General features: G+C 30.8%; 1 long non-coding RNA gene across 1 annotated transcript; it reads left to right on the forward strand.

Moving 5' to 3' along the window:
- The first annotated feature begins 20,945 nt into the window (after positions 1-20,945).
- Positions 20,946-22,022, forward strand: LOC139086242 (uncharacterized). The gene is made up of 2 exons (XR_011543991.1): positions 20,946-21,078; positions 21,141-22,022. It is a non-coding gene; the product is annotated as an uncharacterized lncRNA (long non-coding RNA).
- Positions 22,023-22,574: the final 552 nt, after the last annotated feature.

Here is a 22,574-nt window from a genome sequence, read left to right on the forward strand (position 1 = left end):
GAACATATATTATTTATAGACGTGGTTAATTGATGATCTCATCTTCATGGAAGGCTTTTTTAATTGAAAATTCTCGATTGAATATTTTTGTAAATTTTAAATGCGCTTAATTCAAGAATTATAGACTTAAAAGTATCTCAAGTAGCTTTCTTGATGTATTTTTATTTATTCACACGATTACAAATCATTCATTTTTGTTCCTGCGTTATGCATTCGTAACTTATGATGATGGGAATCATGATGATAATGCGGAAAGGTATTTGAAGAATTTATGGTTGAATTTAAATTACCTGCTCATGCTTTATTGATTAAATAGCTTATTTCAAATTGAAAATCTCAAAAAATGTTGAAATTTAATCAATTTCAAAATTAATTCACTAATTTTACATGCACAAATTTAGCTTAAAAATATTCCAACATTCACATCTAGTATATTACAATTTTATTTAAATTAATTTAAAATTTTCCACTTGATTGTTTAATTTTCATGAAAATTGAATATTCCTGTAGATTTTATGTACATCGGGATTGCATTAATTCATTTAAATTACTTTTTACGATTGGAAAATGTGTAAAATTGTATTAAAATTTTACATTGTATTGGAAGTCAAACATGCAAAATGATGCACGAAGGCTTAACATTTATTTGCTCTCATTAGTATTATATAGGCAAATCAATGTAATGGATGTTATGGATATTGATGTTTTTAATTACGCACTGTCAAGGGGTAATGGATGGGTTTAAAAAAAAATTGAAAAATGTGCGAATATGAATTTTCATGGTCGATTTCAGCACTTCCATAACTAGACATCCATAAAAATTAGCATCTAATTTTACGGTACACGAAGTCTCCTCTAATTCAGTGAATAATAAATATTAAAATTCACTCCAAGCATATCTATGCATAGCTATGCTCGGAATAGCAATTCACTTACTTATGCCTCATCGAACTACAATACCTAATTAAAATCCAGCCAGAAATCTCCATTTCAAATGGATTACAATAGTCTTCTAATTATCCTGCTCATACATATTGATACGAATGAAAGCTAACCACAATAGCCATAATACATAGCAATAGCATAATCATATTATTAATTAATGTTCTGCTCCTTACACTACGCCTACAGAAATAATAACAAGTAGGTGTTCTAAGAAATTGTAATTACTGAAATTGATATTATTAATCGGCAATATGGATGTGAAGCTGGTTATGCTTTATTTATAGAAACGTGTTCCGTGATTGATAACAAAAATTGTTGTGAGATGTCTGTGAACCATAATAGGATCAAATTGTATCATAAATACATTCAAGCGTTTTGTGTTTTGTGAGTAAAATTGGAGATTACTTCTGAAAAAATACACTTACGTCTTATAACACAGTTCGTGTCTATTAATAGATGAATTGTATCTTCAATGATTGAAGATTTGCTTTACTTGTTTGAATTTCGAGGCATTCGAGCTTGATCTTCGTATGATTGTGGTTTATTAAGTCTTGATTGAGGATTTGAAAGTCCTAAGCAATTCATGAATTTCATAAATTTAGTATAATACTCAAATGGATTTAGGCCTACACAAAACCGCAATTTTCAAATTAATTTAATCACTCGAAGCTATTTTCTTACAGCAAGAATTTGAGTGATGTCATGGATCACAATTGAAATGTATGGCCAGAGAAGTAAGCAAGTGGGTATGGTGCAAGAATTACTATTTACATGAGCTCTAAGTTGACTCAAACTTTACATGGAGTCTAGTCGACTTGAGTCGATTTTTTCATGCTAGATCCGAGTTGACTTCAAGCTCTGCTATTAACCCTTCTCCCATTACTTAAATTCCAAATCTCAGACCTTCTCCTTCCTCAAAAAAACAATCCCAATTACTGAACGATCCCTTAAAAACAATCCTCATCCGTACAAGTAAAAAACTATTAAAACTACACACCCACGTACTCCATCATTCCAAAATGTCATAATTTTTCATTCAAAGCAGGCAAACGAGTCAGCGTCATCATCATTTTAAGCAGATATTGTATGCTTTATTTTCTTCATCTTATTCTCTCAACGCCAAACTTTATCCTCTTACATTTTCTTATTCTGTTATATTAAATAAGGTTCATGTTGATTAAAAAGGAGGGGATGGAGTAAGAAAGATACTTTGTCAATTTTTAGTTGATTTACTTCATTGTAGACGAAGTGTCTGTATAGAAATTCCCAGCAAAACGGTTTTGCTGCATATAAAATTCCCAGCAAAACGGTTTTGCTGCATATAAAATTCTCAGCAAAACGGATTTGCCCCAAACTATATTTAGCGCCGTACCCGTAAAGTGAACCTAGAAGTCAAATCACTCTCAATCCTACTTAACCCCCACAAAATTAAGATTGACTTTTCATCATGTCTCTAAATTATTTTTACTTTTTTTTTTCTCAGAAATATTCATACACTCAAAATATATGTATAATGCATAATAAGTACGCTCATTCATCTCTTAAGAGCATTAAATAAGAAGCTGCTGTCTTCTTCGTTTTTCTCCTGCTTATGATGAGTTTAAATCAATTTAATCGAAAGACTTTTCCTTGCTACGATTCACATGTCTGCCTGTGTATATATTTATGGGTATGACTTGATATTTATCAGCACATAAGGTAGGTGTTTATTACAATAATTTCATCTCTGACACCTTCTCTTTATACAACCAACGACACAACATTTATGATGATGGTAATCATAATCATAATAATGATTGAATGGATTTGGAAGCATCATTGTTTTTTCGGGGTGAGAAATAATGTGAATGAAATTATTGAAAATCACTTGTTTTTCATGTTGTGCATGCAATTGTGCGGCAAAAAAGTTTCAAATTGATTTTCTGATTTTATAGTGAAATAAGGGGTTGAAATTGAAAAATAATAAAATAATAAAAAAAAAAGTTTTCAGCAAAAATAGCGCGAACAAAATTTAATGAAAGTGATGGAAAATTGTGAGTTTTGGACTTCCAGGTGGGAATGGTGGTGAACTATTCATAAAGTCTCAGTTATTCAGACATTCTACATTGTTAGATTGGTATGTCTATCGAATTTGACTTAGCTCAAGTTTGTCATAGACTTACAAAGCATTAGACAGGCTTGGATGCTCCATTAAGTACTCAAACAGCAACTAAAGTTGGAATTTAATTCTAATATGCTTCAAAAGAAATTTATTAAAATTTATTTGTAAGCAAATTTGCACACAAAATTGAAAAATTCCGATTCCATCGAATCCATTTGGAATCCAAGCAACAAAAAAGTATTTCATAAAAAACAGCCATTATTGGTATACAAAATTTGTACCAAAATTTTCCAAGAAACATTTCCTACACAGAAGTTCAAACAAACGAGTTGAATACCATAGATATGAAGCAGAGAGTGAAAAAAATATGAAATTGGCTTGAAATTATGCTGTCAGAAATATAAATCAATTTCATTAAAATTGCACAACATGAAAAACCTGTGCTTTTCACTTTTGAATTATTTGTTTTTCGTTCTTTCCTTTTTCGATACCTCGCAGGTTGAGATTCTTTCTCAATTCTCTCACACTATATGTCAGCTATATATTTTTTTGTATTAGTTCAGTTTTGATTATGTAGTTTATTTTTGTAAGTCACTTTGGGTTGATTGATTGATGGATTTGTTAGATATTTTGGGGTTTGATTTAGATATGGATGGGGTTGTGTTAGATTTTTCTAACTGATGTATGGTTATTGACTAGAATTTGATTATTGTATGATGTCGATGTGTCACGCATCCTTGAATTCGTATAGAGTTTTGATTGATATTCTCAAAAAATAGTTAAATATTTTGAACCTTTTAATCGAATTCCTGAAGTTTTGCAGTAAAATCGGAGTTGATCTAGCTACTTGAGCTAGTGAGCGCTGCCATTCTGTGTGTAAACTACACTCGAATCCAAAATTCGACTTCACCAACTTGCTCGCCTTAGTGAATTGGTCAATTTAATGTATTAACTAGACTAGGATCCAAAATCGTACTTAATCTTGCTAGTAAACCTATTGACCGCGTCCATTCGATGTGTACTTTGTACTTGATTCCGAAAATCTGCGCTAAAACCCACTAAACCTCTAAATTTACACAAAATTCCCATTCTCTCCTCGAATAGTTTTTGAATATGCAATGCACATTCTGTGAAATATATTAAAACTATATATATATTGAGTAGATAGAGTGAGAATAAAAATGGTAAAAAAATAAAGGAATTAAATAACATTGCTGTCTTTTCGCATTAAAATTCTGACACCAAACTATTCAATTTAAAAAAAATTGAAATAAAATAAAAGTTGCCGCTTGCCATTTTTTTCTGGTTGTTGAGGTGCATCAACTTGAGGGATGGCAATGAGTGGTAAGGAGTTGGGGTAGAGACAGTCATATACTGTAGATAAAATTATTTGATTAATTTTTCATTCTGTTGTTTATTGTAGGTGATTTTTCACATGCACCGACAGTAAAATGTTCCTTTTTTATGCTAACGCGTCAAGAACTTGACGCTCGAACGGATGGTCTTGGCACTTTTTGTTTCGATTGTTGTTAGTAAAATGTATTTTGCTTGCTCTGGATGTGAAGTGATAAGTTTAAAAAAATGAAAAATTTGAAGTAAATTCAATAAAATTTATTCCAAAAAGGGGAGACTTTTTGCGATTCGTTTCCGGAGTTTTTTTAAACTTTATGAAAAATATTGTTTTGTCAAATTTTTTGTACATAAAGAGAATGACGTCAATAAATTGAAAAAATTTGCATATTTTTGAGATTTATTGCTTTTTTTAAATAAATGAACTTACTCACATTGTTGAATGTGAGTTTGTCACAAGTTACATGTGTTTGGTAAAATTTGGAATTTTGAAAATAAAATAGAGAGGCTAAGGAGGGGTTCGAGTGATTATTGGGAGCTGTAGGTTGAATTTAAGGGGTCTATAAAGCGTTTATGGAGCCAAAGTTTAGTTTTGTGGGGCTAGGGTTCTTGTGAAGGGTTACAAGGTGATTATAGTATAACTTAAGAGAGCACAAGGCATTCTAAAGCTGGACAGAGTACTAAAGTGCAAGTATGCGTTAAGTAAAGTGACCTGCAAGCTATAATGTAAGGACTTTTAAAGCTTAATAGAATAAATCCAAAAATTTCAATGTTTCTAAATTTCGAACGTCAATTTTCCACTAATAATTCAATTAAGCGATCCAATTTCTCTAATGACATCTTAAACTGTCCTCAATATTTCAATCAACCCATCAATCAATCCACAAATCCTTAGACAAACATCACATACTGATAAACACAACATAAAAGAAATTTAATTATGATATCTTTAACATTAAGATTGACAGAGTAATTTAGGGAAAAATAGCGTTAAACTATTAAAGTCAGAATAATACAATAAAAACAACAATAAACAGGAGAGGAATTTATAAAAGCGTTTAAGCCTCCCGAACAAAAGCAAAATAAAAATGTGAAAATTAAAAAATAAAAAACTTTTTTTGCTTCTTTTTTTGTCGGTGAGAAATTAAAGTCGTTGGGAATTGTCTGTGATTTTGTGGATTTGGAGCCAAAGGCGCATATTTTAAGAAGTATTGGTCAACATAAGGCTCTAATTTTAAAGATTTAAAGGGCCAATTACGCACTAGTTGACACTATTAGCGAACCTTAACCAGTCACGGGCCTTTCATTTTGTACTTTATGTACTAATGAAAATTTAACCAGTGATTTGTAAATCTTGGCTAGTACAAGCGATAATCCCCCAAACTGCATACCCAAAACTTCATCTTTCTTCAACATTCAAGTCACGAAAATATTGCTTCATGCAGCGTAAAAACAAAAAAATGAAAAGGCAGACGAGAAAGAGAGGAAATTTTCACATTTCACATTGTCGACATTTAAATTTGTCTTCATGTCTTTAATTTCAATATTCACAAAAGCATTAAAAAGGCATTTAAATAAATGCTCAATTAAGGTATGAAATAAATTTTGTATATGAATATTCTCTCTCTTCTCCTATTTTTCTCCCATTGTGGATTGAGAAGTTGTGATGGCAAAGTATGCTTCACAATCACAGCGTGTGCATGAATAACAAGCTTAATTGCATTTATTGTAGTTTTTGAAAATAAAATTATTCCATAAAGTGCTTCTTGTTGTTGCCATTTTGTTGATGCTTCTTTTCTTCTTTCAATTATGAAAAAATATGTATCTGGTAAGACTGAATTTGCTTCTTTAAGTTGGAGTAAAGGCTATGCATATTGTCTAGGATGTTGCTGATGGGTAGCTGTCCTTGAAAGTTAATAGAGTATTTTAACGAACGGGTCAATCCTAGTCTCAATTCATTGTTGGACTAGTCATACATCAGTCCATTTATGGAGCAATAAAGCAAATCTCAGCTACCGACATGCGTTCCCAAAATTTTCTTAATATTCCCATCACAACTTTTAATCTTTTATCATTTTCTCTTAATTTCCAAAAATTATTCCATTCAACATTGTACAAAGATGAAATAATTTCTGGTCAACAAATGATTTTTGGACATTCGAGAGACATGCCGAGAGAGAACAAGTAAGGAGCATTAACATTGGCCTGTAATCAATTCAAATCAATTGAGAGGCATAAGGGAAAATATGCACTTGTGGGTTATTTATTCATTATGTGTCTTGACTATAGTGCTTTAGCATGTCATAGGCTATTAGACATTAGACATATTGTATATGTTCTAAAAATATTCAACAATACATTTTGAATTCGTCCCCTAATGGCAATTCACATATGACTCATTTCATCTCATCTCAATTCATTTATTCCAACTATTGCCACTATGTATATGATGTGACTGATAAATTTTGATAACATTCTGTGTGTGAATTTGAGGAAAAGGAACTTCAACAACAAAATATATTCAATATGAATATCATTCAGCTTAAATATAGTGGAAAGTTGAGAGAAAATGAGATTTTTAGATAGTTCAATTCAAGATGAATATACATAGAGATGAATATTGTTGTTATTACTATTATTGTCTTGATCGCATGCTACTAGGGAGTTTGGTTGACTGGAAAGACATTGGTATTGAATTGTGATCAGTTTTGATTGGATTTACTGAAGAGTATGAGTTGTATAAGAAGTAGAATGTCAGTGTAATATTTTGAAGTTCTTGGTTCGATGCCTAGTAAGGCATATTATCATTTGCATCAGATTATGGACTCTAATCGACAATATCCTTCGCAACAGAGCCCTTATCATCACCAAACCAATAATGAGAATTATAAAACCAAACACTAGAACAAAAAGATACAAAACATACAAAACAGACAGTATGAAGTACAAAATCTCAATTAAGATGAACATGATATGGCTAGGATAATTGCCACGTTCATTTAAATTTTAATTAGAAATGAAATGTTTCGTTTGTGATAATGAAATTGAAGCCAATTAATTAAGAATTTGCAAAAGGAAAATGTTAGAGAGCGCACAGATGAGGAGAACATTTTGGGTATGGGGAGATGATTTAGATAGTCACATATAGTAGGATAAAAACCCCTTAGATACTGTATATAAGGATGTGCATGATGTGATGTACACATTTATTTTGTATGCAGACATGCATCAGGCTAATTTGTGTTAATTGCAGAATTGATTGAGGGAAAATACATTTTATGCATGCGAATGGAGAAAATTAACAAAAATTCAATTTTCGTAATATCTCTAAATTTTATGATTCAAAAGAGTCCTTTAGCTTCTTGAATAAAATATGATGACATTAAAGAATAAGTTGGAAGTGAGAATTTCCTTGAGGATATTTACTGTAAAATGTCAAGATTGAAGGAAATTTACATTCTATGAAATATGTTTGATTTTTGGTGCTAGACGTCGGTTTCCTGAGGTTGGTGCATCTTTTACATTAACCTTAGATGAACTTCAATAGAATAGTCAAGTGACATTAGTGGATGAAATGGTAGAATCGTTGATTTGTGTGTTTTGCGTCTGGAATGAATAAAATGATGTGGTCATTCACTTATACAGTCGTTTAAGCGAAAAGTGGAACTAAATGGGGTAAGATGATGTCGGACGATGAATTAGAAGATGTATGATGCATTATAAATCTAAATTGGAGACAAGAGTTCATCTTTATCATTGTAAACTAAGCGTGTCGCTGAGTTTTAAGATGCACACTTACAATCACGTAATTTTGAGTGGCACTGATGAAGAAGTCCTTTAAAATCTAAAATTCACAGTTACCAAAATAAATTGAGAAATCTCCTGTCGTCACCAAAACTTGTACACCAATTCCTCCACAAATTTCAATAATCATTTTTAATCTCAATTTCTTCTATTATTCCACAAAACCCAATAAATCACCCTGCATGCATCATAGCATAAGCATCTTCAATTACATGGACATAATGGATGAAAAGAAAGTAAATCTATCCATCTATTAAATGAAAACAACACTAAAAAGTAGAATCAGAACAGAAAATTTTCTCCTTTTTTTCAATAAAAAATATACTGTAGCACTTATCGCTATTTCCAACATTTCAAACCATTGAACTCGAACCCCTCTAATTTGTAAAATTTTCATCATACAATACAGTCGTAGATAGATGCCGATTTCTGGAGAAAGGAAAAATTGGTCGTAAATGCTCCGACTACATTCACAGAATTAAATAAATCCCATGGAGATCATAAAAAAGTGCTTTATATTGTACATACAATTTTTTAGGTACAGAACGGACGCACTTGAAGCATAATGCATTTCACATTAACAGATAATTTCATAGCATACGTAGGTGCTCTTTTGTTGTCTGTGATAAATATAATGTACGTGCACATAAAATATGATTACAAATTGTTTTGGAATGCCGTCGCCACATTTGTTACTACTAGTGATAGAGATTGCACGCAACTGGTGGAGTTGCGAGTGAATGAATAAAAAATTTGGATATGCAAAGGGTCAGAAGATTGAGGGATGATATAAAATTAGAGGATTTATGGGTTGTTGAGGGGTTTTTTGAATAAAAACGCAATTTGAGATAAATTTAGATTTCATCTGAATTTTTCTTATAGACAATTATCAGCTAAAGGGAATTGGACATAAATGGACAATTTCTACATCCCTGTATATTTATAAAACACAAAACAATTCAACTAATCAGAGCTCATGAAACAACTATACACTAATTAACACCAAAACGCTCATAAATTGAAATTCAATCTGCTTTAACTACCACTGAGAGTATGGGACAACCGAACAGACATGTCTGCACTCCGCACCCTCAAACACAATTTTTCAAACACACTCCACATCATAAAAAAGTGTTGTAATGGAATGAGTAAAAAGAATTAAATTTAATCAAAAATTGAAAAATATGAGCACATAAAGAACCATAAAATTGGAATAGATTGCTCATGAGATCATCAGCACGTGTGAAACTTTTTACTTACTAATTTTGGTTGTTATCATGCATAAATTTTAGATTGATTTGAATTTCAATTTGTAATCTTTTTTTGTGCAAGTAAAAATGTTTGTTTTTTGGGAATTTTAATTTACAAATTTCTAGATCCATCGATGTACATTGGAGATATAAAAACAGTAAGTTTACTTCCAAAAAAAATTAAAATTCAATTTAGATACGAAAATAAACAATTTTTTTTACTTGCTTGTTTTCATTGAGAACTGAATTGGAAATTGATGTAAGAAATTGAAATTGAATTTACATGATTTAATTGGGCGAATTTCATTTGCAATTGAGATTGAATTTGACCCTTGGAAATACTTTTTTTTTGTGTCTTTCACTTGTTTGTATCTAAGTCAATTTTATATTTGTCTGGGGAAAATTTGTTGAATTTTTAGAAAATGAATTTTCATGGAAAATATTCTGAAGCCTTCATTGAAAATTTTGTATTTGAATTTTTTGATCGGATATGACATTTGCAGATTGATTTTGGTAATTTTTTTTAAAGATTTGATTGAATTTTTCGAAAAGTTTTTCAATTTAAATGTTGATGTGTAGACAGACAAAAGTAGCTGGGTGATGTGTTGCTTTGGTTTAAAATTGATGAGGCATTGAAACAGTTGTATTGAGTTTGAGAATCATGTAAATATTGATGATTTGAATCTAAACAATATTGATCAATGCAGCGTTTCACTTATTATGGGAGGTTGGGTTTGGGTTCGTCATGAGTCTGAATTAGTTGTTGTATCCCTGAATAGCCGTAAAATGCCTCAACACATCCAATACTGTCCCGATTATTAACTAAAAACCTCAAATCATCCTATAAATAATTCAATGAATAATTAACATGATGTAAGTCTTAAAACGTAACCACGAAATCTCAAAAAAGCTCAAATACTTAGCATGCCTTTTACTTCCTTCCCGATTGTACAAAACAAATAATTACCTTCAATTAAGTGTTCGAAAATTTTAATTAAAACATTACTAAAATTTTGAAATTATGAAAGGAAGAACTTTTTTTGTGTGGGCCGCAAGGCTTCTCCAAAAAAATTTACTTTTAAAATGTCTTCTATTTCCGTTCCTTGCGTCAGATGTGTTTAATTAAAGATTTTTTTTAAACAGAGACTGTGAATGACGGTGAAGAATTGCCTTCATCAAATTTACACAAAAAATATTGTCTGTAAAGTTCAAAAAACTTTTATGACATTTGTGTGCTTATGAAGGTTCAAAAAAACAAGAAAACTTCAAAATTCAATCAGTCATTAAGGACAGCTTTTTATTTAAATTGAGTAAAATGGACGAGAAAAGTTGTCAGCTTCAAGAAAAGGAGAAATTCAAATTTTACAAAATCAAATCCACAATTTTGCATCCCAAGTAACTTTTTCATCTCTCAAATGTGAGTTTTGGAATAGTTTTAAAGATGAAGACAAACCAAACGACAACTTTATGGAATCCTTCAAAATGATTATCGATTGACAATGAATAGAAAAGAAGAAGATGAAACTGAATTTACAAAGAATAGCATCGATAAGCTGTTGATATCATGCCACGAAGAAAACTCAATTTTCAAAGAGTTTGACTGAATCCGTAAATTGAGCTTGTAAAGCTGATGTTTTGGATGTGTTTTGTGTGATTCGAAGAAATTTCTGTGATGTTCACAAGACGTGAAATTCTCTTTGAATCTAATTTAGTGAATTGATGGTGATTTTGGTTAGCTGCTCGGATGTTAAGGTATTAAGCAAATATTAAGTAACAGCACAATGGTTCTTTAAGAATTTTGTCGCCTAAAATATCGCACAAACCAACTGGATCTGCACAAATTTTTCATGAAAGCCATATGGCGTCAATAAGACATCTAAGCGACAGTTGAACGCCCCAGACACCAACTTGGCTGGCTAATATTAAACCATGAAACAGCTAAAACTCCAAACATACCAAATAGTTGAACAAAATTCGCTTAATCCTCTCATCTCATCAAAAATTCAATTCCCAACTTCTATCCATTCCAAAATGTTATCAATATAAGTGAATGAGATTTTGATGCCATTGACTGAAAGATGTTCAACTTCTTCTTACTATCTTTTTTTTATTTTATTTTCCATAATGTCCTTTTTCGATCTTTAAATATATCTGTTCCATCGGTATCTATATGCTTCCATAAATAGCACATTCGTCTATCAGTAGTTTTTTATGTCGATTCATTCACTCACTCCAATACCTTTTTATGTTTTTATCATGTGATGAAAATTTCATTTAACTCATTCATGGCGAGATTACGTGCGATGGTCGAGTTAAATGAAAAGATTGAAAAAGTCTCACTCATCACTTTTCAGTTACCGGTGATGTACTTTGAATATTTCTTTATAAATAAATCATGAATTACATTTTAAATGCTACTTTATGTCTGTACATATTTATGTAATCTGATTTCATTAATTACTGTTTTTCATGTACATACACTTTTTTCTCGCATTCATATTCATAATTTTTTCATGAATCATTATCACATTGCTGATAACGAGGCTTAAAGGCAGGACGAAAAGGAGTGAATGTATAAAATGGTAAGTTAAGTATATTGGAGGGAAATATATGCTTCATAGAATTGTAAACGCACAATTTACAGTGATATGAGCTAAACTTTATGTATATCATTACATATTACTAATCCAAAATGGGGCTCGATTCCCCGTCCACTCTTAGATATCCCCAAAAATTCAGAAACCGGTTAAAGGCAATAGTGTTCCCAGATAAGCGTGAAAACTACTAATTTTTTTAGCCTAATGTTTGAAAACCACCACTTACTAAGCTGGCCGTAGAGATCAATTGTGATCCATGGTATCCCTAAGATGCCGCCTAAAACAGGCCCTATCTCTGGCTTCTGCTTGTCAATTTCCAATACCAAAAGGAATAATGTCTCTGTCAACAGTTTTCTTCCATTTCGTATGTATCCTTCCACGAATTCTTTGGTCTATGGTGACACATTAGTATCTTGCAAAGTATAGCTTGAGAATTACTACATTAGACCCTCATCAAATTGTATTTCTGGCCATATCATTATTTAGCCTACTGACAATTTAAGCTAAGTGCATCTATTTTTAGTTTACTAATGTCCTACATTAATCAAGCAAAACCTTACAGACATTTAATGCACATAACATCAAAAATGTTTTTTCTCATACATTGTTCATCAACATTCTACTCATTAATTAATCATTGATGTATTCGCATTCAATGTTAGTCCATAACCATGACATTTTTTTCATCCCTTTACTTACCAATCTCAATGGCTCCACGTAGCCCCTTATTAATTATTTATGATCAACAAAAGGTCACCAATATTGTCAGTAAATAAACATTATCTTTGTTAATAGAACTGAATTGATTGATTTTGATTAGAATCTTATACAAATATTTATTCCAAAAATTCAATAAATTTGAACCTTTTATGATAGTATCATGAAATGATTTTAACGTATGTTAATCAAAACAATATCCAAGGACATTTTAACATTTAATTTTACTCATAAACAAGCATAACAATGTGATAGACAACATCATATTACTATTAATAAATAATAAGTTCGTGAAAAAACGGTAAACATGAGTAAGTTAGAAATACTAAAATAAGCGGGGTATGTAAATTATTGTTTACATTGTGTCAATGAATTATATTATTCTAAGGAAATCCGTTGAACCATCACTATGATAATGAGTAGACATAGTAAAATTCTTTGGAAGTGATTTGATATTTGATGAATTATAGCTTAGTTTGGGATATTACATACAATATTTAGTTGGTTGTTACGAAGAAATGGTTAAATTAGAGATTATCTATAAGATCAAAGACCTAGCAGTGTCCTTGTTAAATTTGTATTGATTTTTTCAGTAAAAATTAGTAAATTTAGTCAACCAATTAAGGTGCAAGGCTGAGTAGTTGTCATTAAAGCTTTATTTATTAATACTTGTAATTACTAGCATTTTTGGGAATATGTGAATCACCGTTCTTGTTTGGAAGTTTAATCCTGATGTCGGCAACTTTAGGTTGTTCGCGGTACACATTAGTGGTAAGCTTCGACCGAAACCGCACACTAGTATGCCGCGTTACACAGCTTGCCAACCACTGGTCTAACCTTAAACATTATGTCCCATTTTCTCAAAATTCACACTAACTCAGACAAAAATATCACCTGCCAACATGCTTCACACAATTCTATGTCACAATCAAAAAGAGGTAAACTGAAAATAATAATCAACAACTACTCGGAAAAAGAGGAAAGAGGAGGAACACACAGTTCATACACAAAAAAACATATTAATGAATGATTTGCATGTTGTGTATTTAATAACTGTAAAACTTCTACTCAGTTATTGAAATTCTCAGTCATCATCAGAACCGAAAAAAGAACTTTCAACCTCCAACCTCCATGGTTCCACAAGTACGCATACGAATGGATATGAAAGTATAATTGAAAAGGCAATTTTTATATTTAAATGTACGTATATTATTACTGATGTAAGTTGTTGAAAGCTTGTATGTTGATTAATTATTATTGCCCCATATATATATACTCCACATCCATAGAATATGTATGTTAATGTTGAAACATGTAAATCAAAATCCGAGGGGGATTTAAATCAATCTTAATGGTTCTTTTAATTTGAAATAAATGTTGATGTAATTTATGAAAATCTGAAAATTATTATTTTTCAAGTGTTTTAATGGAGGTGGATATGGGCGGTGCATACTGTGTATTATGTACCTGTCAGTCATGGATAGAATTGTTGCTAGTTTTGGTATTTTGAGTGGAATTTTCATGATTTTAGTGGTTATTTTTGGTGTATAGTAGAATATGGAGAATTGAGGCACACGATTCAGAACCTCAAGATCAATTCACATAAACCTTGACTGCAACAAACTAGAAGTAAGCTCTAAAACCAAGAAAAATCATGAATAATTTACTAAATCCGCTACTAATTCACCTGCCACTTCTTAATTCATTTTTATCCATTTCATCCACAATAATCTCCACAGGAAATTCATTACCCTTTTCCCATGGCTAAATTAATTAAATTGCAATCATCCTACATTTAAATTGCAATTTATTAGAAAAACTTTTCATCACAGAAATTGAATTTTAAATGCTTTAGAAATGAAAACACTTGAAAAAAAAAATTAATTTTCTCAATTTTCAATCTCATCAAGCTCTTTCAATAATTTTCCACGGTCTTGTTTCTCAACTTTTCTATTAAAATGAGACGAAGAAGAAGCAAAAGATTTTCATTTCTTTATAACCAGCAGCTGACTAATGATTATATTTTTCCATTATGGCTCGAGAGGATTTGGTGATTAATTATAGCGAGTAAAATTGAATGAAAAGTTTTATGTTGAAAGAATTTTCTTTTTTTGAATGGAAAAAAGGAAAAACTTTTTTTTTTTGTAGGATTGAATAAAAGAAGAGTTCCTTTACTGTGGGAAAATTTCAGCTTGATTGAAATAAATTTATTTTTGGAAGGCTAATAAAAGCCCATTGAAATTATTGATATTGATACTTGATGATGCGTGAATCCATTTGCGTCATGTTTTTTTTTGGTGGACAGAAATGGTAATTCCCTTGAAATGGCTGGTATAAGCAGGCTTTAGTCATTATGATTGGCTGTTGACTGAACATAATTTTGAGATTTTTTCATAAAAATTCTTAAGCTTTTGCTTCAAAATTGAGAATTCTTGCTCAACATTTGCATATATATCATACCTAAGGGTGAAACACACCCATACTGATCCTCAGGATCTGATGATTAATACAAGTTCTACGAAGTGCATTACAATTTTATCAACGACCTTTTTTAAATGCCAAAATATACCCACGTGTCACTCATTATTTCTTGCATCAGTACCAGAGGTTAATCCTGGTCTTATCAAATTACCGATGCTCATTTGCGAAAATGTTCAAAAAATTGCAAAATACCCCTCACACTTCCTACATATTTGTTATTAGGATTATCATTTATTTTTCCGCACAATCGGAATTGCAGAATTTTTTCAATTTTTCTATCCATTTATTTATCTACAAAAAAAAATGTTTCCATCCGCATGATGTTGCAATTTTTGTGACCATTCAATATTAATTTTGTACACACTTCACCTTCTACCCTTACTATTAGAAAGACTTTATCCTCATTTATCATGCAATAAAAATTTATTTTTGAAAATAATTCATCTTGAAATAATGTTCTTATAAAATCATAAAAGAATGAAATAAAACATCAAAGTGATGTACAATTGACAATGAGGAAGATGAACATAAACCACTTTAAATCCTTTTCATATTTCTGCGATCGCAACAGTTCCAGCAATGTCATCACGATTTTATCAATTTTTCAATAAAAAAAACTTTTTTACATTCGAGCAATTGTGAATGGATTTTTGATCCCTTCATCGACAGAGAGTCATTCGATTCGGCAGTATAATAATAATATGGAAAAAATAGGGGCGTAAATGCAATGTCAAATTTATAAAATTTATGATAGGGTGAGAATCTCGACGATTCCCTTACAAATATTTGAGTATTCATGACCCAATCTTGATTGCATGTGCGAACAATAATAGCGTATAGGGGACGACATTCGATGACATTCTTTCTCATTTTTTCCCTTCCGTATGTGCCACGTTCCTAACATTCATTCATTCATTTCACAATCACTTTCTTTCTCGTTCCGATAAATTTAATTTTCATTGAGTTTGATGCTCGACGATGGAATAAATTTAATATTTTTTTTTGTTCCTTACTCTACACTTTTTATTATTATTTTTTAGTATTATTTCCATTACCATTGTACTGTCGCTATGGATTTTAATGGATTTAAATTTGTATAAAGATATTTCACAATGACATTTATTTGAATATTGGAATATTGTCCTTTTACTTGTTCATCTCCTTTTATTTGCTTACTTTTTATAGCATGATTATGTTTTTTTGTAAGGTGGGGAGTGGCTGGAACTTGGCTGATTAGCTGTTGTTGATGTTTGGATGATTTTTGAGCTGAATTTATGAGATTTGAGAAACTTGAGGTCATTGATAAGGAAATTTATGGTTTGAGATGAGGAATATGACAAAAGTTGACTAAATACACCTAAAAAGCGCCTTATAACCTCAACTTCTCCCTTCTACCTTCAAGTTATTTCCACGTTATATTGAAATTTATTCAAATTAGTTTTTTTCTTCCTCTCCATTCTCAATATTGTCTCTTTTTATTACCTTTTTGTGTTTGATTTAAGCAATAATGTCATTTCATGTTAACATTTTATTTCTTCAGGACTTTTTTTTTTGCTTGCTTCTCTTTTGTTCATTTTTCTTCCTTTTGACGATTGTTGGAACATAGTAAAGGAAAATTTACATCATGAATTGATACGAAATTGCTTTTGATCAATTCTGACAACAGGAAATTTCAATAGAGAATGTAATGAAATTGAAAAGGAATTGAAGAGTTTGTTGAGATTTATTGGGGATGTCTGTTGATAAAAGAGAGATTTTTTGGGAAGGATTAGCTATGATTTGGAGTTTATTGACTGAAAATGAGGTTTTAGAATGAAATTTCAATTGAGGAAGACTCAAGGGAATTGGTTAAGTATTGGGATGTATATCGTTCAAAAATAGATATTTGGGGATGCATGCCCGGCCCCTGGCAACAACTCAAGACAGGAAATTTTCAAAAATTAAGAAAATTACCCATCTGCTTCCCAATCTTCCATGAAAAATCAAGTCTTTGATCATCATTTTCATCGTCCATACAAAATTTTCTGCAACATCATCTAAAAGATGTCCATACTCACAACAAACATGATGAAATTAAATTATTTTGACACGCACATTACGTAATGAAAATATGAAAATTACAAGTGTGAAAAACATACAAAAATATTTTCAGGACATTATAAATAGCAGCTAGGGTGACTCGCCAAATTAAATTATTTCATGCCCTCATTAAAACTTACTTCAAATATGTTAATAATCGCTGCAAGTGTTCATGTAAATGGAATATTTTTTTTGCCGTTAGAATGACACATGTAGGACTGATTTTTTATTGTGATGATTACAAATTTGTTGTATGATTGGATTTTTTTTAATGATTTTGATGTTTTCATCAGCTAAGGCTAGAAATTTAATTTTAATAGAAATCTACATAATGACTTACAAATTTGCATTATAATAAAATTACTTTTTGACTGTGCGATAGAATTGAAATTTAAAAGTGAAGCTATCCGTTGCCAAGCTAGAATCTGAATGAAAATGGCATCAAATGGCCATAAAAAATTGCTGTTCTAGCAATAAATTAATCACCCATTTTCCCCGAACTCAACCTGCAAAACGTGTACCAAATCAGATACGATTTATTAAACATTCATTGCCTTTAAGTACTCATCTTCTACCTAATTTACAGCAATCTTACAATTCTACATAAATAGCATCACAATGTGCCAGACTTGACTATTACAATTAATTCATATAATTACGTATTATGTAAATTTTTCAACAAAAAAAACCGCAAAATTTCTGTTTAAAAAAGCCAGCACGAGCTCCCAACAATCTATTGCTTTACACCCCCCAAACTTTGGTGTTCACAAATGGTTACCGATTAATCAAAGAACAATAGAATAATAAGAAATGGAAGAATCAGCTGTTACCAAATTGTAAAACTTCAACTTACTCACAATTGAAAGAATTTTGTCGCCTTTTGTTTTTGATTCTTTTGAGATCTTTTTTTGTGTTCAGTGCGAAAAGTTTTGTGAACGGAGTTTTGAATGTGAATGAATTTTATGTAGAGTAGAAAAATGTTATAATTTGGGTACCGCAAGGATGGGAAGATAGGGCTGTGTAATATATTGAGTAAATTTGAAGGTATGTGGGTTTTTGGACCATATTTAAGATTATCTTTAAGATCTTTGTTGTTGGATTGTCAAACAATAGATTGGAGTGCTGTATATTACTCAAGAACCATAGACAGCTCTCGTAACCTTCAGCGCCACCTTCACTTATCGTAAAAATAGTCTAATTTCAACTCCTGCCATCAGCTTCCAATCTCTCCCCTCCAATGACTTTAAAAATATCCTTCAAAACTTTTTTAACGTGTAAAAAACTGAGCAGCACAAAAACCATCCAAACTTGACTCCATTCATAAGCATGAAAAGGAGAAAAAAATAAAATTACAAGAAAAATCAATTTTAATATTCTTGTAATGTCTGTGGATTTGTTGCAATAAATCAGAGGTTGAATTGTCATCGCAGAAATGATTAATGGCAAAAATGACAAGCGAGACCCTCGAGCCATCAAACAATCATTATGAAACTGAGCAAAAAGAGTTTCTTTTTTTTATGACTAGAGATGAGATGAAATTTTACATCCTAGTGCATTCTTTAAATTTATTCAGTCGTGCAGAAATTTAATGAATTTTTTTTATGCCTTAATCCTTGGAATTTATTAAAAAAATGTGCATGAAAATGATGAGCTATTGTTGAAATGTTTTACAAACAAGCTAATAAATGTAAAAAATTTAGATAAATGATTATTTTTTGAGATTAATGATAATTTGATATAAGTGTAAAGAAAGTTTTTAAGGCTGCATGTGGTGAGTTTGAAGAGCTGATTGCGCATTTTTGAAGGAATGTGGGTTTAAATTGAGGGATACAAGAACCAGACCTAGGTTTTATTATGCTTTTAAGTCTACATCGACTATATTTGAACTAATCGAGTTCTAATAAAAACTAAGTACGAGGCTCAATGCTTCTCTGTACCTTGATTGCTAGTATATACGGAATGTATGCAACAGAGACCACAGGTCGAGTAAGCAAATCTAATGAGAGTAATGCTCTCTCTCATAAAATTTGAGCATTAATATGCTAACTAACTAAGCTCTTTTAATGTAATATAACTCATCAAAATTATCAGAACATCATTAAATAAATCCTACTCTCCCTTGTATGCCCAAACAACTGCAAAAAATTCAGCAAATTTCATAAATTTGTAATCCTATTTTCCAGACAAAATGCCCAAAAAAAATCCATTAAACTTCATCAAAAAATCATTTTTCTCTATAAACTACAAAGCCTTTTTTCTGCTACTTTAATAAAAATATATTTACATCGTATCACAGTCAACATATGATGATAAATGATATAAAATACACGCTCAGATGAATTCATTCAATACCAAAAAAATATATATTTGTTGCTATTAAAATCTTATACAATTTTCATTTGTCCATTTGCTAGCAAATATATAGAGAGAATCCCTTCTATAAACATTTTAATGTTTTTTCAAAGAATAAAGGATGTATCATTAATAAATATCATCATCGTCAATGCATTCAATGTATTTTATTCATGTTGTTGTGCATGAGTGGGTTGGAATGAAAATGTAATGAATGAATTCAAACAGAGTTGGTGTACCTACGGTCAACTTGAAGATATCGAATGTTGTAGTAACATTGGAGCCATAAGTAAAATTCAATTTCGAGGGACAAAAGCTATTACCTTTCAATTCTTGCTTACTTTGATGGCTGTGCAGCTCATTTGTGAGCTATGACGCTTGAAACTGGACCTTTCGATGTCTACAGCTTGCTAATTGTCAATCTTAAGTTCAATTCTGTCTCTATCTCACAAAACCTAATAAATACACCAACATCCAACAGGGTTGCAACCCTGAATTCAACAGAGACAGTCACAAAAAAATCGGAGACTTGTTCGCATCAAAAGTATCATTTCACATTTCGACGGGAAAAAAATGAAAGAAAAACATAAAAACATAGACATATCTATGTACCATTAAAAATCTTATCTCTGATTCATCAACATTTTTATTTCTACTTACTTTTATGCTTCCTTTCCTTCCTACAAATGCGATCATGTTTTATTCATCCATTACCCTATTCCATTTATTATTATTATTTTTTTTTTTTGTTACTGTTTCTTTTCATCTTTTCAAACTAATGTGACATCTCAAATCGAAATTAATTTGAAAACATCGTCATAAATAAGGATATTTTTTTTGAGGGGATGTTAATGATACAAATTTGAAAGATTTGTCTGATGAATATTAAAAATTTATAAGTTTTGATATTAAACAGAGTGCTATTTACGTCAAGCATCCGTTGGGACATTCTGGATGGAGGCTTTTGATAAGTAGTGTCAATATTCGCAGTTGATAAGCGGTAGAAAGTGAAAAAGCTGCTTGATTTGAAATCTAAATAAGGTCAGCTTATTTACTTACTTCGCTGGCCTACAGATCAAGTGTGATCCAGCGCCTGAAGCTGGCTACCGCTTGCCAATTACCAATTCCAAGTGTTATACTATCTTCATTGACAGCTTCTCTCCATGAGTTCTTTGGTCAGCTACGAAATTGCTACGAAAGTAAATAAGTTGGTTTTGTATATGATAAGGATTATTTCATAATAACGATTTTTGGATTCTTTCCGAATATTTTTAATGCAGTCGAATTTGAATAAAACAGATAAGGAAATCTACTCTATTTAAAATCACATTCGCATTCAGTATAACAAAGTATATAGACCATCCAAAAACGTTTTAAAGCAAATTGATAACAACATGCGATTGTAAGTATGACTTTTGTGATTTACTAACTAATATAATGTTAATGATCTGCATATATTCAAAGGATATCTATGCTAAAACTGCTATTGCTACTAAGCATTGCAAAAGTAAATGTTTGCGATGAAGTCGTATTGGGTGCACCAAAAGAGACCTTGTGGACTTCACTTGACATGTATCTGTGGACGTTTATAGTGGAACCAGATCAAAATATCTTCGATGAAGATGTTCTTATTTTTGAGGACAAAACTGAGTGCGTTAAAGGATTATACTTCAGGCCTAATGAAAACATCAAATATCTTCCTATTAAGGTTAATGAAACTTTCCCAAATTTGGTTGTGTACGTTGCAAACGAATGCTCTCTAAACAGTTTAAAATATGATTATTTTGCTGGTCTAAGCAAACTTCAAATTATGAGTTTTGGAAGGAACCAAATATCATCCATAGATTCAGACACATTTAAGGATTTAACATATTTAAAATTTCTACATTTAAATCACAATGAGTTAACATCTATTGCCGATCATACATTCGATTCTCTTTTCAATTTGAGAATACTTACTCTTTATAACAATCAGCTAAGCTCTCTGCCTGAAAATGTCTTTATCAATTTGTCGGAATTGCGCAATATTTCATTAGCTGATAACAACCTTCAATCTTTGAATGACAATCACTTTAGGAACAATAAGAATCTTGAATGGATTTGGTTATTAAACAACAAATTTGACGTATTAAGTTCTACAATGTTTGATGGAATGGGAAATTTAAATTTTGTTGACTTAAAAGGAAACTTGTGCATTGATGACTATTTTTACACTGATAGACTATCAGAAATGAAGGACAATATTAAGACTTCTTGTGAAATAGATTGGGAAAGGAAATAAAATATCGTTAAAAGCAATTTGTGTAATTTTGTTCTGGAAAAATAAAATGATTTTTATTAAAAATATTATGATTATGACTTAAATTTTAATGATTTCAGTTAATTATCATTTTTCCTCGTAATCTTTTAAAAATACACATTGAATGCGAATTGAATTCGTTGATCGCAAATTTCATAAATAATGAAACAGAAGTGATAAGAAAGATGCGAGATGACTATTCGTAATGTCTAAAATTTGATTTTATTTTAAATATATTTATGCCCAATATTGGTAAATTATTGGTCAAAAATCATGATTTTCAGTCCTACCTCCTTGAAAATTTCACAAATGCATTCTTAAATGTCCATCTAGTCATTTGCAGCATTCTTTATGACCTGGTTTCATTTACCTTTTTCAAATCTAGTTCAATACTTGTCAATAAAATCCATCAAGCTTTTTAAAGTCATCATCAGTTTGCATGAACCCAGTGAATACAAAGAAAATAGAAAGTCAAGTGATAACAACATGCGGATGTTAGTTAAGCTGAAATTAAAATTACTATGATTAAAAATGTTACTTTTTATTTTTATAGTGCTACATTTTTGATTTTCAATGATCATGGTCACATTAATTGAAGA

The sequence above is a fragment of the Chironomus tepperi genome, unplaced genomic scaffold (genome assembly GCF_022539635.2).
Source record: "Chironomus tepperi strain 1889 unplaced genomic scaffold, CSIRO-AGI_Ctep_v1 contig_85, whole genome shotgun sequence".
Taxonomy (NCBI): Eukaryota; Metazoa; Arthropoda; class Insecta; order Diptera; family Chironomidae; genus Chironomus; species Chironomus tepperi.